This window comes from Bombus vancouverensis, unplaced genomic scaffold (assembly GCF_051014615.1).
Source record: "Bombus vancouverensis nearcticus unplaced genomic scaffold, iyBomVanc1_principal scaffold0043, whole genome shotgun sequence".
In the NCBI taxonomy this organism is placed as follows: domain Eukaryota; kingdom Metazoa; phylum Arthropoda; class Insecta; order Hymenoptera; family Apidae; genus Bombus; species Bombus vancouverensis.
Window position 1 is genome coordinate 587,022 of NW_027468934.1, and position 13,404 is coordinate 600,425.

General features: G+C 37.5%; 1 long non-coding RNA gene across 1 annotated transcript; it reads left to right on the top strand.

Moving 5' to 3' along the window:
- Window positions 1-406: 406 nt before the first annotated feature.
- On the top strand, window positions 407-2,768 carry LOC143304628 (uncharacterized). The gene is made up of 2 exons (XR_013061303.1): window positions 407-1,166; window positions 1,261-2,768. It is a non-coding gene; the product is annotated as an uncharacterized LOC143304628 (long non-coding RNA).
- The last annotated feature ends 10,636 nt before the right edge of the window (window positions 2,769-13,404 follow it).

Consider the following 13,404-nt stretch of genomic DNA (forward strand, 5'->3'; position numbering starts at 1 on the left):
TTTTACAGCGTTTAATAACAATATTTGTATTAAAAACGGCGTGGCAATAATAGGACAACGTTCCGAGAAATCTTTATCGTCTTCCGTTTGATTATTTAATTCGTTCTTTCCTTCTTCTTCTATTTTTCTTTTTACCCTGAGTTTTTAGGAGATGAAGATGCGTGTGCGCATCGCGGCATAAAATGTATGAGACCGTACAAGTTATTTTTACGTTATTTATTTGCAACGAAAACCCGTAACAAGATTAAATACTTAACAGTCATTCTATGGCTGTGTACTAAGGTATGATATAATACGATATGATATATGATATCGGTTGCACGAACTCGTTATTCTTATATTTTAGTACGCTATTCGTCAGCAGTAATTATTTGTTCGGCAATAATTATACAGATAGTGGAGAACAGTTCGACGATTTCAATAACTTTGAACATATCGTCGCTAACACTCCGAACAACTTTTACCTATACGCGTTACAATGGTGCGGCTGTAATTTCCAAGATAATACGCATCGAGTATAACCGTAACCTAAAGCCTCGAGCCTCGTCCACGCCGACGGACATTGTCAGCAGACAGTCTACGTATATTGTTGTACGCCGACAGTCGATAGACAACGTACGCAGGTTATCTGAAAACAATGTCGTTTAGTCTAGTATATACTCGTGGAAGTGCGCCGTGATGCCACGAGAAATAAATCTAGAAGACAGTCTTAAGATAAATCTGGAAGAGGATTTAGGAATTTTGTAAGGATGGTGAAAAGTGATTTTGAAATTTTATTAGAAAAAATTGACCCAAAAATGAAAAGAAACGCGAGAATCGTTGCCGAAAGGAAAGAAAGGTCGGCAAAAGAAGAGAAAATCACAGCAAAAGGAATCTGTCAGCGTAAAAACGATTAAAGATTAAATCGAACTGCGTGTGTTGTCCGATCGCTACGTTCTTCCAACATATATCCCCAGACGTTGTCTCTTATTTTCCATCCTTGGATGTCTTTCCATTAACTGCGGATATACGTCTACGGACAATTTTCCGTCAGCGCAGAATTAGGTTTTCATCCGCGGAGTGTGGAATCGGATTTTGTCTCGCGTTGTCTACAGATTTTCCACGAAAGACAAATGCGCACTGTCTGTGACACGTGTCTGCAAACGATCGATGGTCAGTGACAATAAGTAATAAATAATCGTCCGTTGAAATGATTTGGCGATCTTGCCAAGTGTATGCTTCCGATGAATATTTTATAACTTGTATAATATATATTTTCAGATTCGTTTCAAACTTTGCCAATATAATCAAGACGATCGTGTCTCGTTACGGTACCGATAAGATTTCACGATGTTTCGTGTACGTAACGAGTTTCTATCCACTGAACGCGTTTGCCATGTGTTAGGCAATTATACTGCACTTTGTTCTCGTCCGAGTTAACCCGGAGTAACTTATTCGCGATAAATTTATCGAGAACGCGATGAATAAAGGAAATAAAAAGGGCATTGTTACAGGCGATGAGTAAACTCGCAGCTAGCATCTTCTAGTGCGTTACACACGAGAGCGTTATAAAGCTACCTATGGAAAACCTGGCGTTTTTGTTCCTTGGGGCGGAGCACTGTATGAAAATGCATATAAAGCTAAGCAATTACGTAAAATATAGAATTTAGAAAAATTTAGTAAAATCAAAATACGTAAATGTCGTTACACTGATATATGTATATACGTGCTTATATACAAATAATAGTAAATAACGTAAACGGTACGAACGGTTAAACGACATTTCTACGTTGGCAGAGATATTTAGCGGTACGTAGTAAATACGAACTAAATAAGCAACCTGATGTAAAATTTTTACACTAGGAGGCTGAAAAATAACTCTAATATGATAATCTCATCAAGAGAAGTATATGTACTTGTCTGCGTATTTTATTACATGAAATAAAAGCGAGTTAATTAAACTCTCCAGAATGGGGCAAATTTTTCTTCTGAACAAGGATGCAGTTTAGTACCAAATAAAGAGATAAAATAATATTATATCGTTGCGACCACTTAACGAATACGGTGTAAAACGCCAATGCCTACAGACACATACCTGTACGCGCATCGCGACGGAAGATTATTAATTTAATCAAGACGAACGCGCTTCAACTATATCTCTCTCTCGTCGATCTAATACCAGTAACAATAGTATACTCACAATTTTATCGATCTTTGCGATTTAACCCTGTCTTTTGTACTGGTTTTTCGTTGTACAAGCTACGGCCTAGCTGCATGTACAGCGACAAAACCGATCGACACCACACTACGCCACAACAAACAAACCGTGATCTATGGCCGCGTCCTAAAGCAACTTCGTATTTCTTGCTCGTCCAGAATGCATACTTTCGTAATAGAAGTCATAGCTCGTCGACTTCTAAGGTACAAAAGTGGCGTACGATGATCGCAAAAACTATCAGGCCCTACATTTCATTTTTATAGGACAAAATTTTTGTTTCTAATGTCATACGCTGTTAAATTACAATCTGTTATCGGGAATAACGATAAATAATAATGATAAAAAATGGTACACTAAAGTGATAATAAATTTAATACAAAACTCGAAGCAGCTTGCTTATTGTCTCGTCGCGTGTTGGAGCCTGGTGACCGTTTCGTCATTTCGTTCGGTTCGATCGAAAATTACTTGCTCTCTGTTCTTTCTATTCAAAGAAACGAAGCAATTACGCGACGTAAAGTTAAGGGGAGAGGGGACATAAAGATGATGTAAAATAACAAAAACATTAAATACACGACGGTAGTGCTTTACTATCTCGTTTACCGAGATAACATTTTTTACGACTTTCCTTCTACGTGTAGCAGTTAAGCCGTAGATCCAAGACCGTGCACATTACCGCACATAAGACGGTACAAACTGGACAGAATATTGGCTCGTACGATGCACTTGAATCACTTTCTTACTTACTTGGATTTTTAGTGTGCATTCCTGGGAACGTTTCATCATCGATCGTAAATGTGATTACCGACAATCGCAAAGACCAGGAAATGTATCTTGTGTTAAAAGTAAAGTATTCGCAACTACGGATCGAATTAAATACAGAAACACCGTAAAAGATACGTTTTAACAGATTTCCGAACAAAGAGTAAACCAACGGGAAATTTTTTTAAAGTAAAACGCGAATGTCTCGAGGGAAGAAAAATTACTTTGCTCGATATAGGTACATTGTTTTATGCATAATAACGCATAGTAAGACGGTAATAATAAAAGAGCTTTTGCTTATACGTTCTTTTTGAATATATTTTAAATATATCTACATCTGTTTAAGCGTAAGGTAAATTTTTATACGGTAAATATGTTTCTACGTAAATTTTGTAATTTTCTTTATTTTTCCTTTTTTCCTTTCTTTTAATTTTACCAAACAGTTCGAAAAGATTCGAAAAGGCTTATGCTAAAATTGACGGGAGTTTATAAACCAATATCGTTGCTATCGTACTCGATATTCTATCGTACACTTAGCTTAAAAACAGTCTGCAAAGTTAAAGATAGAATACGGCGTCTTCTATAAATCTTAAAAATTGATCTTCTTCGAGACAACGGTTCGCGCAGAAAATTTTTGCCTCTCTGCCTCTTTTATTTAGCTTTCGGAGAAGAATTACCTTCATTTATTGTGTACCACGTACGTTGGAATATCTAGCGTGCTGCACGCATAAAATATATTTGATTTGAACCACGTCCCGAGAAATGAATTTCAAAGTAAACGTTCGTTCATCATTTGGTACGGAGATCTTCAGCCGCGAATAATAAATTTGTTTGAAACGTAGTCCTCTAGAATTCTACGTTTCAGTATGCTAGTATTTATGTAACGGACCAAGTTCGATCTCTATTCTTTCGTGTACAATTGGAGCGAGAGAATGGGAAGGAAACTTTGGTGCCGAATCTACCAGCAGATGGCGAATCTAAATGGAGATTCTAACGAAGCTGTACATTTTATCGGTAATTTTTCCAATTCCCGAATAGTTATCGAACCTAGACGAATTTAACGGTAGTAAAATTACGACAACTATGATAATTACGATATAAAGATAGAAATAAGATATAAATTCTGTAACCACGTTTTAATAAATTCATCGATCTAACGAAATTCATCGATAAAACGTTAAATTTCGCTGCTTTTATTCGGCGACCTACTTAGCGATCACAATTTTATAATATACGTTTAATCAGCTTATATTCTAAATGCCTTACGATTTCGACGGCGATTCGCGCAACGTAAATGTCGTGCGTTCGGATCATGAATCGGTACATCGTCTCTATTTGATCTTCATCGTTTTGTGCATAACTGGAACGGGAATACGTAAAGGAACCTTTGACTCGGGGTTTGTTGAAGAGGCAAAGGATAAGCGGTGACGAGGATTACCAACGCCACACTTGTATGACATTTCGTACTGACATTTCGGGAGATTCCCCCGGGATCGTGGTTAATGCTCTGCCAGCCGTAGATTACTTTGAAGACCATAATTAACTTAATATGCTCGTCATTATGACAAGTTACAGTGGATCTCGCGTATTATCCATTCTGATTAATTGCACGACAAACATTTCGAATGCCACCACTCTTCCTTTTACTGCTCTTCAAATTTTCATTCGTGTTTTACGATCTCTAGTGATTCTGTTTATGCGATCGAACTGATCGTGCGTAACGTAAGAGATACTACGTTTATCACAGACATAGCGAACATATCGACATTATAACATATCAACGCGTGAAATACGAAATAATTCTAGAAACTGTAAATTTCATGGAAAATCGATTCTTTCCGAAGCAACGTTCGTTCGGATTATTTTCCTTGTATCGTTGCACGAGTGAACCAATAACGCTTCGTTTGATGAATTATCATAAAATCTTAACATAATCTTAACATGGCGAAAATAAGCGTTGTCTCGATCTTTCTTACTCGACTATAAAATTCAAAGTTGTTACATTTTAATTGTACGACGATGGTCCTATCGTTTCAATTGTTTCAAATTATTCCCGATTACTCTGAATCGTATTTTAATATTCCTACCATATTTACAATCCTTTCCATCGAAGTATATAGATCTGTTTATTTAGAATATACTATTGGAGAGATCTAATGATTGATTTAAATTACAACGTATAGTTCTCAAAGTACGCGAAATTACACGTAGGTTAGAACGGATACTTCCTTCTTCGCCTTTCCCTTACCGGCAGAAATTTTATTCTATCATCAGCGTTATTTTGACCATTATCGATTCCATGAACTAAAGTCAATTCAACCGATAGAGACCGTACAGATTAAAAACACGTATTTTAATCTCCGCAGGATCTAAGGAAGAGAAATTTCATATTTTCTTCCCCCCTTTTCCCTCCGTTTTCCTTTTAATATTTGAAAATGTAACCAAGCAATACGAAGCATTTACCTGTCGTTAATGAAGTTACGGCAGCGGCAAGTTTCAAAGTAGCTCGGTATAGTTATCGAACAACTTAAGAGTGGTTCCCGTGAACGCGAATCGACCCTGGAAAAGTTGAGGGCGGGAAGGCTGGGACAGCTCGCTCGGCGGTTAGGGTTTTGCTAACTTTATTTCAATACAGACGGAACGAAGTGAAACGTTTACTAGTCTGATGAAAGCTTCGATTCAAAATTCGTTTCTGCCACTCAAACTGCTGTTTCGATGCACAGGACGTTTCATTCTTAAACGTCAACTCGATTTTCTTACTCATATCGAACGGACATGTAAACGAATAGCTCGCACTCGAAACGTTACTCGAGAATACGAAAGGAACAAATCGTCGTACAGCGAAAATTACGACGCGATAAGAATAATGACTATGACAGTATATAGCGATATGCAGCGCGATATACGTACATTGAGTTACAAAATTATTTGCGCAGAATTATTTTCGAAGATATATTAGAAATTGTTTAAGTAATAAAACGACACAAAGGACTTTTTAATAGTTGTTATTTAGAAAGAGATAATTAAGATTCCGAACAAACCGAATCGTAAAGGAAACCTGCATAGATATCATAAAGAAAACGATGATTTGTACTTACGAAGCAACGAATTACACTAAAACTATGCTGGAGTTACAAAGCGAAAAGGCTGTTCTATCGAATATTAATTTTGCTAGAACGATACCTTTTGTAAAATCCTGAATTTGCGAATAATTTTCTAGTTCACTGTACGATAATAATCTCTCTAAAGTCGCTTCGAGATTGAAATTATTTTATCAACTTTTACTGTTTTACAACGAAACAATTAGTTATTGGAAGTATCGTTTTTCATTTACCGAAGTAGTCGTAGAAGGTTCGAATCCTTACGAGAAGTAACGAGACGCAGTGTACAGGGCGGTTGGTAACTGGTGGTACAAGCGGAAAGGGGGTGATTCTACGCGAAAACTCGAGGTGCCTTTAAGGTTACTCACGGTAACGTACGTCACATTCTCGATCTATATTTTATATTTCTCATTCCCTGGTACACGAATTTGTCGAATTCCCTTCGAACAAAAGATACGACTCGCGTTGAAGCGATCGAAGCCACAGTTCTAAAACTAGTCGGCCACGTTTTCAAAAAATTAGTTTTACTGGTCGAAGCTAGTTTGATGATGTTGGAGGGTTAAGGGAAAGGGCATAATCACGAAGGCGCAGAAATTCGAAGCTGTGATCTGGCCGTCGATCGAAGTTGGCCCTTGTCTTCCACCGCTGTTACTTATCTATCGACGGCCAAGTGACCAATCAAGAAGTTCGAACGAGAAACGGAAATTGAGAAGTGGAAATTGAGGCGAATGTCTCGCGATCTGTGTTCCGGACGCCGAGAAAGCTCGAAAGACTCGCGGAGTGGAAGTCGTCGGCTACGACACGCTTCTGTGTCCCGTGGAAATGAGTAGTTGAAATGGTAAACGATGTAACTGGCAGAATTAAAGATCTTCGATACGAACGAACGGCGCATCTCGGTTAATTTTAGTGCCTACACAGTCGATCATTGACATTGTATTACAGCGCTCGTTATTCGCTACGTTTACCACGAATCTATAACAAATTTTATTCTACCTGGTATCTTACGTTGCGAACCTGTACGGAGGCTGTCCCGGGGTATAACAAGCACACATTGCCCCTATATTTCATCGGTGTAATAAGCCAAGAAATGGTCGAGTGTTAACGATATTTATTTCCCAATGCTTGACAGATGTTACGTATCGTATTATATTATAGAGAAAATTATTTTATATTTAATTATTTTACAAATGTAACGATGTAAACGAAAATTACGAAAAATCCGTGAGATCATTCGTGAACAGAATTCTTATTTCACTGCCACGATGTAATCGAGAATATTATAAGCTTCGGTATTTGTGTGTCTTCTATGGTAAACAAATAAACTCCGCAAATCATACAGTTCAATTAACTTTTATGACACGGTGATTCGATAAATAGAATATGAAGGAATTTGAAGGATCGCAATTGTCCGTGACGATATTAAAAATACGAATCTCTATAGGTTAAGGATTAATGTTTCTCTCAAGCATTAATTAAGTGCAAAATCGAATTTATGCAACCATGGCATCTACACGTATTGAATATCTATATTAAAACAGATGTTAGACAATGTCTAAGTTATAATCTGGTAACGAAGGTACGTCATTCTCTTAAAGTTGTAAACGTCACGAAAGTTCAGAAACTTGTCCTGTATGTCCCAACTATGTTCTGACAGAGAATTTTCTCTTTTTATTCTTTCTTCTTCGTCGTACGTACGTTGTACAATTGTAAAATTAATTTCGAGCAGCGTTCACCTTACAATATATTTACTTGTATGAAAATTCGTATAATAAGCGAATTGAACACTGGTGGAAGCGTATTATCGAAACCGCTGCTATTGCTAGAACTATAATAGAGAACTGGGATTAAAGCGGTATCATAAACATATGGACGAGAGAATATTATCACATAAATTCGATAAAATAACTATTAATAACGCATTAATTTCACCAGCGGCACCTGTACGTTTCTAGTAATAGTAAGAAATATTAAATAACTCGGTGTTACAACCTGTCCTCGAACGAGTAATCTCAAAACTGTACCGTTGTACTGTATCGTTACTCGTTTGTTTATTTACGCGTCGAGATACCGCGCTTCGACAAGGTCGAACAGGACATCGTTTGTCAAACGTACCACGCTACGTTGTAGAAGCGAAAACACGGAGCGAAAGATCCGTCCGATTAGTGGAGGCTGATTCATCTCGAACGGTGCCCTCACGGAAACGCAAGTTGACGGAAAGTATACAGAGATCCAAGACAGGTGGAACTAGTCCAGGACTCTTGGATGCAGATATCAAACCTCTCCGCCTGTAAATCTGCCAGAGACCGGTGTGAAACGGTGGGTGGCTGGATTAGGAGGTAGAGGTCGAGGACTGGTCGACCACCTAGTCGGAAGCGCGGCATGAACTATTGCATTTGATATCCAGGCCGATGAATGGAAACGGTGAAGCCATATCCACGCTTGGCGCCATCTCTGGCCACGATGTACGCGAATGTAGGTATAATACCCCTGCATGCTTCCGCCAAGTATGATAACCAAGTATTTACGGCTTCTCTTGCGAATTTCTGTAATTTACGGAGACAACCGTCCTCCACCGTCCTCCACCGTCTACAACTATGCGTCATTGTTATTTTTAATGCTCGCCACTTGCTGCAGCCTCTTTCCAACGCGGGCTTCGCCCCTGCAAATAACGCACACACTGTTGAAGTCGAGCGACGAGAAACCGAATGTTTGTTTCGCTAGTTTAATAGCTCTTCGTCCAGGTATGCTATCGCGCAAAACAGATTTTCGCCATATGCGCGACAACTATCGGATATCTTGAACCTTTAATGCTTGTTACTATAAAAATTTTACGTATATATCGAGAATGACAGGTTTTACGAATAGCGAATCAACGACAAATTCACTCTCAAAATGAAACGACACTTCGAATACATCGATATTTCAATTTTACATCGACGAGTCAAGAAACGAATTAAGCGAATGACACGTGTTATTACAAGCGTTATCAAGTAAATGTACATAAATCGAACGAAATAGGAGCCCTGTATCGAAGCGTTAAATATTTCATGTAGAAGCACAAAATGTCGACACAATGGGTGGAGATGTATTATTTAAGATACAGTAGAGAGGATGGCATATACATGTAACGCTTTTAAGAAAAAATTGGCATTAACGTTTGCGTAAGAAACGATTTGCATCGTTCGGTGATCCTTATATTCGGTTTATCTTTGAAGATACGTAACAATTTTTTAAGGTTTTAAATAGGTTTTATTTCCAATAGGTTTAATAAAAAGTAATTCTTAAACGATAATTTCGTAAATGAATATTTCAAGTACTTCACGTAGAATCATAATAAACGAACATACCGAGGAAAAGCATCAGAGATACGATAGAATTTCATTTATCTAATCTCTATTTATTAGGAAATTCTAATTAATGCTTGATTAACTGCGCTTCTGCCAATTGAATCTACTTATCTGAACGCAAACTCCTATTATACGAACGAGAAATTCTAGTCGGCACGAAGAATTAGCGAACTATTATATAAACTTTGGTTATAGAAATAAAATTTGCTCTTCGACGGATATAAACAAATGAAATGAAAAATTAAAATCGATTTGCTTTGTTCGCCTTGTTTGCTTTGTTCGCCTTGTTTGCTTTGTTCGCCTTGTTTGCTTCGTTCGATCGATGAAACTTTCAACACGTATTTAAAGATATTCGGGATAAAGTATTCGCGCAATATTCGACACGAAATAGTCTATTTGAACGTTTAGTATCATTCGTCACGTTTAAGATTACCGTTGCGAATCTCGCACATTTATCCAATGCTAAAAGGAAATGTTTCATTTATTAAAAATCTTATTATTATTAGACGTTATTAGCGATTTATTCGAAGCTAACTTGAAACTATCGATTCTTTTTAATAAAGTTACTTGCGTTCCGACATGAATATCACCCACTTTTTATTAATTCGTTGTGTAATTAGATGTCGTTTCAGGATAAATGTTATCAATAAGCGTAACCTGTTTCATATATCCATATAATTAAAAATTTTTTAAAGTCAAGATATTTATTCGCTAAATCCTAATAAATGGAAAATTTATTAAATGGATCGCAAAATTTTTTATGGCTTTTTGTAATAATTCACACGATAAAAATTAATTTCGCATGAAAATTATTTAGCAATTAACGTACAATAAACGATGAGAACGTTCGATTAACAATGATCGTGTTGAACGATTTTGTTAAGTACTAGCAGAAATGATAATTGAACGATACTGTGTCCACTGAATGAAACAGATGGAACAAAACGTTTCAGTTAAAGACCAATAGTGTCTGCAGACTCTTTGTCGATACACGAGGGCTAATACTGTTTTATCGATGAACGATACCTTTCTTTATTGACCATTTACGAATGTTCCATTCAATTGCTGCAATTAATGTCGGACTAAGAGCAATAATCGTCCAGATAATGAATTCAGCATTCCATTATTCAGCAGAAATTTAAAATAAATAATTCCCTTTCAATGCAGTCGAATATACAGCGTTTCTCACAACTGGGCCAAACCATAGCTTCAAAATGATAGATGGTGGAAAATTTTATGAGGCAAAATTGAGCGGTTTCGAGTAGTGCATCGTACGGTATTATGGTATTATGCGGTTGCTATGGCAGTGGAAACGTTTAAAGGTGACCTCTATTTTTCTTCTTTGTTTAAATTAAGCTGTGTACGAGATGTACGCGAAGAGATATACATGCAGCTTAATTTAAAAACGATCTATGTTTATATACTAATGTTTGTATACTAATATCGATCGATGCGTTTCTTTTTTTTTTTCTTAAAAAAAACTATTAAAGCGAGTACTTGATCACCGAGGTTCGAAAATTTGCTAAATTCGGATCTATTTGGTTTATAGTATGTATAACAGAATCGTCCGCCGATCGTCTGAATCTATAGATCACGGAACAGGAACAAATACGGTACGTCTCTCGTTGACTGTTTCGTTAGCCAACTTTCCGCTCGTGCGTATTACGTATTTGAGTCTGAAGGTAATTCATTTAAAAAGTATTCTGATTTCGATCGTTGTAAACCTTACAAATGCAAGGCAAGGAACATATACGCTGCAGATTACCGTTTAACGTCTTTCTTTATATTCTACGTATTTTCATAGGCATTTGCTACAAAATATATCGAAACGATATGTAAAATTCCCAATAAACGTGTAGTGCGAAGTTTTAGCCAAAAAATAGTTTACGTGCGACGTTATCGTTTATTTCGATTCTTTGTTTATCTGTCGATCAACGATAATTATATTTACTTAACAGGATTTGTAAAAATTATACTTAAATGATTGTAAGTACTCGCGTGACACGGAATATACAGTACTCGTTACTAAGCCGCTTCTAAAAAATTGTGACTATTTGATATTCGCAAAATTACCATAGAAACGGCTCATTCTCGAACAAACATTACTCCGGAGGTAAGAAAGCCGCGATATTTCCGGAGGAAAACAGAAAGAGTTGGCAAGCGTGGCAGTTGCGTGCCATAGGCAAAGTCAGAGGCACGTCGCTGTAAAAATTACAGGACCAAGAGATATCCCGCCGGATAAATGTTTACCCGACGAAACAGCAATTCCATTATCCTTCGCCTTTGAAGGCGAATGAACGCGCCGTAAACGAAAATATTGCCCGAGCCAATAGTAAAGCTCGTGTGCACATAAGCGTGGAAATAAGCGTGATTGCATGTTGGTAATCGTAGCACAAAGGGGTGAATCGAAAATACAGGTACGCGTACGGACGATTCAACCCTTCACAGCCGGAATATAACTTCAACGGGGTGTCGGTCCCCGTTGTGAATGGTCTTCCCGTATCTTGCCCTTTTTTACAAACAGATCACATTTTCTTAACAGGTTGATTTACTGCGAGCCAACGGTTACGCTTTTGCAGCTGCATGCGCTCGCGCGTAGCCTTTTTAGCGTTCCCATTCCCCGCCCCTCTCTTCTTTTTCGCCGTTTCTTTGCCGACCAGCGCCAAAGTGCAGCCAACAAGCAGAATATTTACTTTTCTTTGGTGCTGCAAATTTTTTCGCCTGACTAGACCGCGAGTCTACCGGAAGCTCCTTCGACCGAAAACGTATCCAGGGACACGTTCTAGAATCACGTTCTTCTCAAATTACCGCTAATGAAATCGATATATTAGCGACGGAAAAGATATAACATAGGATTCTCGACGTATTAGATTCGATTATTAGATTAGATTAGAGTGCAGGTGTAGAAATATTTACCTATAATTTTGAAGTAACTGTGACGTTATCTATGGATCTATAGTTTATAGATATAACGGTGTTGGTAAAAAATACAATGGAACTTTTAATGTATCGTATCGATGTTTATCTAAATTTATATTTTTTCTAAATACACCTAGAGAAACGGAACCTAAATAGAGATTTATTTCGAGAATTCGTTCAAAGTTTAATTCGTTCGAAAGCAGCTTAAATAACATAGACGCTAGTTATCGCAATAGAGAACAAACTGTCTAAAATAATACAATAACGTTTCTATGTTACAACTGCTATTCGAAAAGTGAAAAGCCACAAATTAAGTGGTTTAAGAGCATTTACGGGAAATTACAATCACGGGGGTTGGATATGTCTATGAAGTCGCAGATTATACACGAATTCGAGTACATAATGTTAAGCGTGTGCTCGTAAACAGAACTTCAACGAGATCCAATAATTGGAATTTGAAAACATTTTCCGTCGAGTCATCGAGTTATCGACGTTGTTGGGAGACGCACCTTAATTAAACGCGATTCAGTTAATTCTGCTGGCATAAACACGTACCATTCTTACTATTGGCAGATCGTAAAGAATTATCGAATCATAATCGATATTTTGTTCACTTCGACCGGCTAACTTCCTCCCATTCCTAATTGAATCGTGAGTTTTTTCATTTTTAAGTTTCCGTTGATTCTTCCGTTGAAATTGGTCATAAAAATGTAATAATTTCGATAGAAATCGATTACTTTTAATCGCGTTTGTATTATTATGTTAACATAGATAAGAAAGAAACGTAAGACACAATTTTAGTCGACCATTTCACGCAACGCTAAATGGTGCCATGACGCTCGTGCGCGACTGCGTTTCTAAAACACAAACCACGCGAGGCGACGCAACGTCGCGATCTATATCGAAGGATATATTTTGAGAATCCTAAGCGTAAAAGATCATGGGTAGCTCCAGGCGAACCACCGACATCGACTACAAGACCAAATCGCTATGGGCGTAAGACAATGCTCTGTGTTTGGTGGGCTCAAAAGGGTGTGATCTATTATGAGCTGTTAAAACCTGGCGAAACCGTTAATACCGA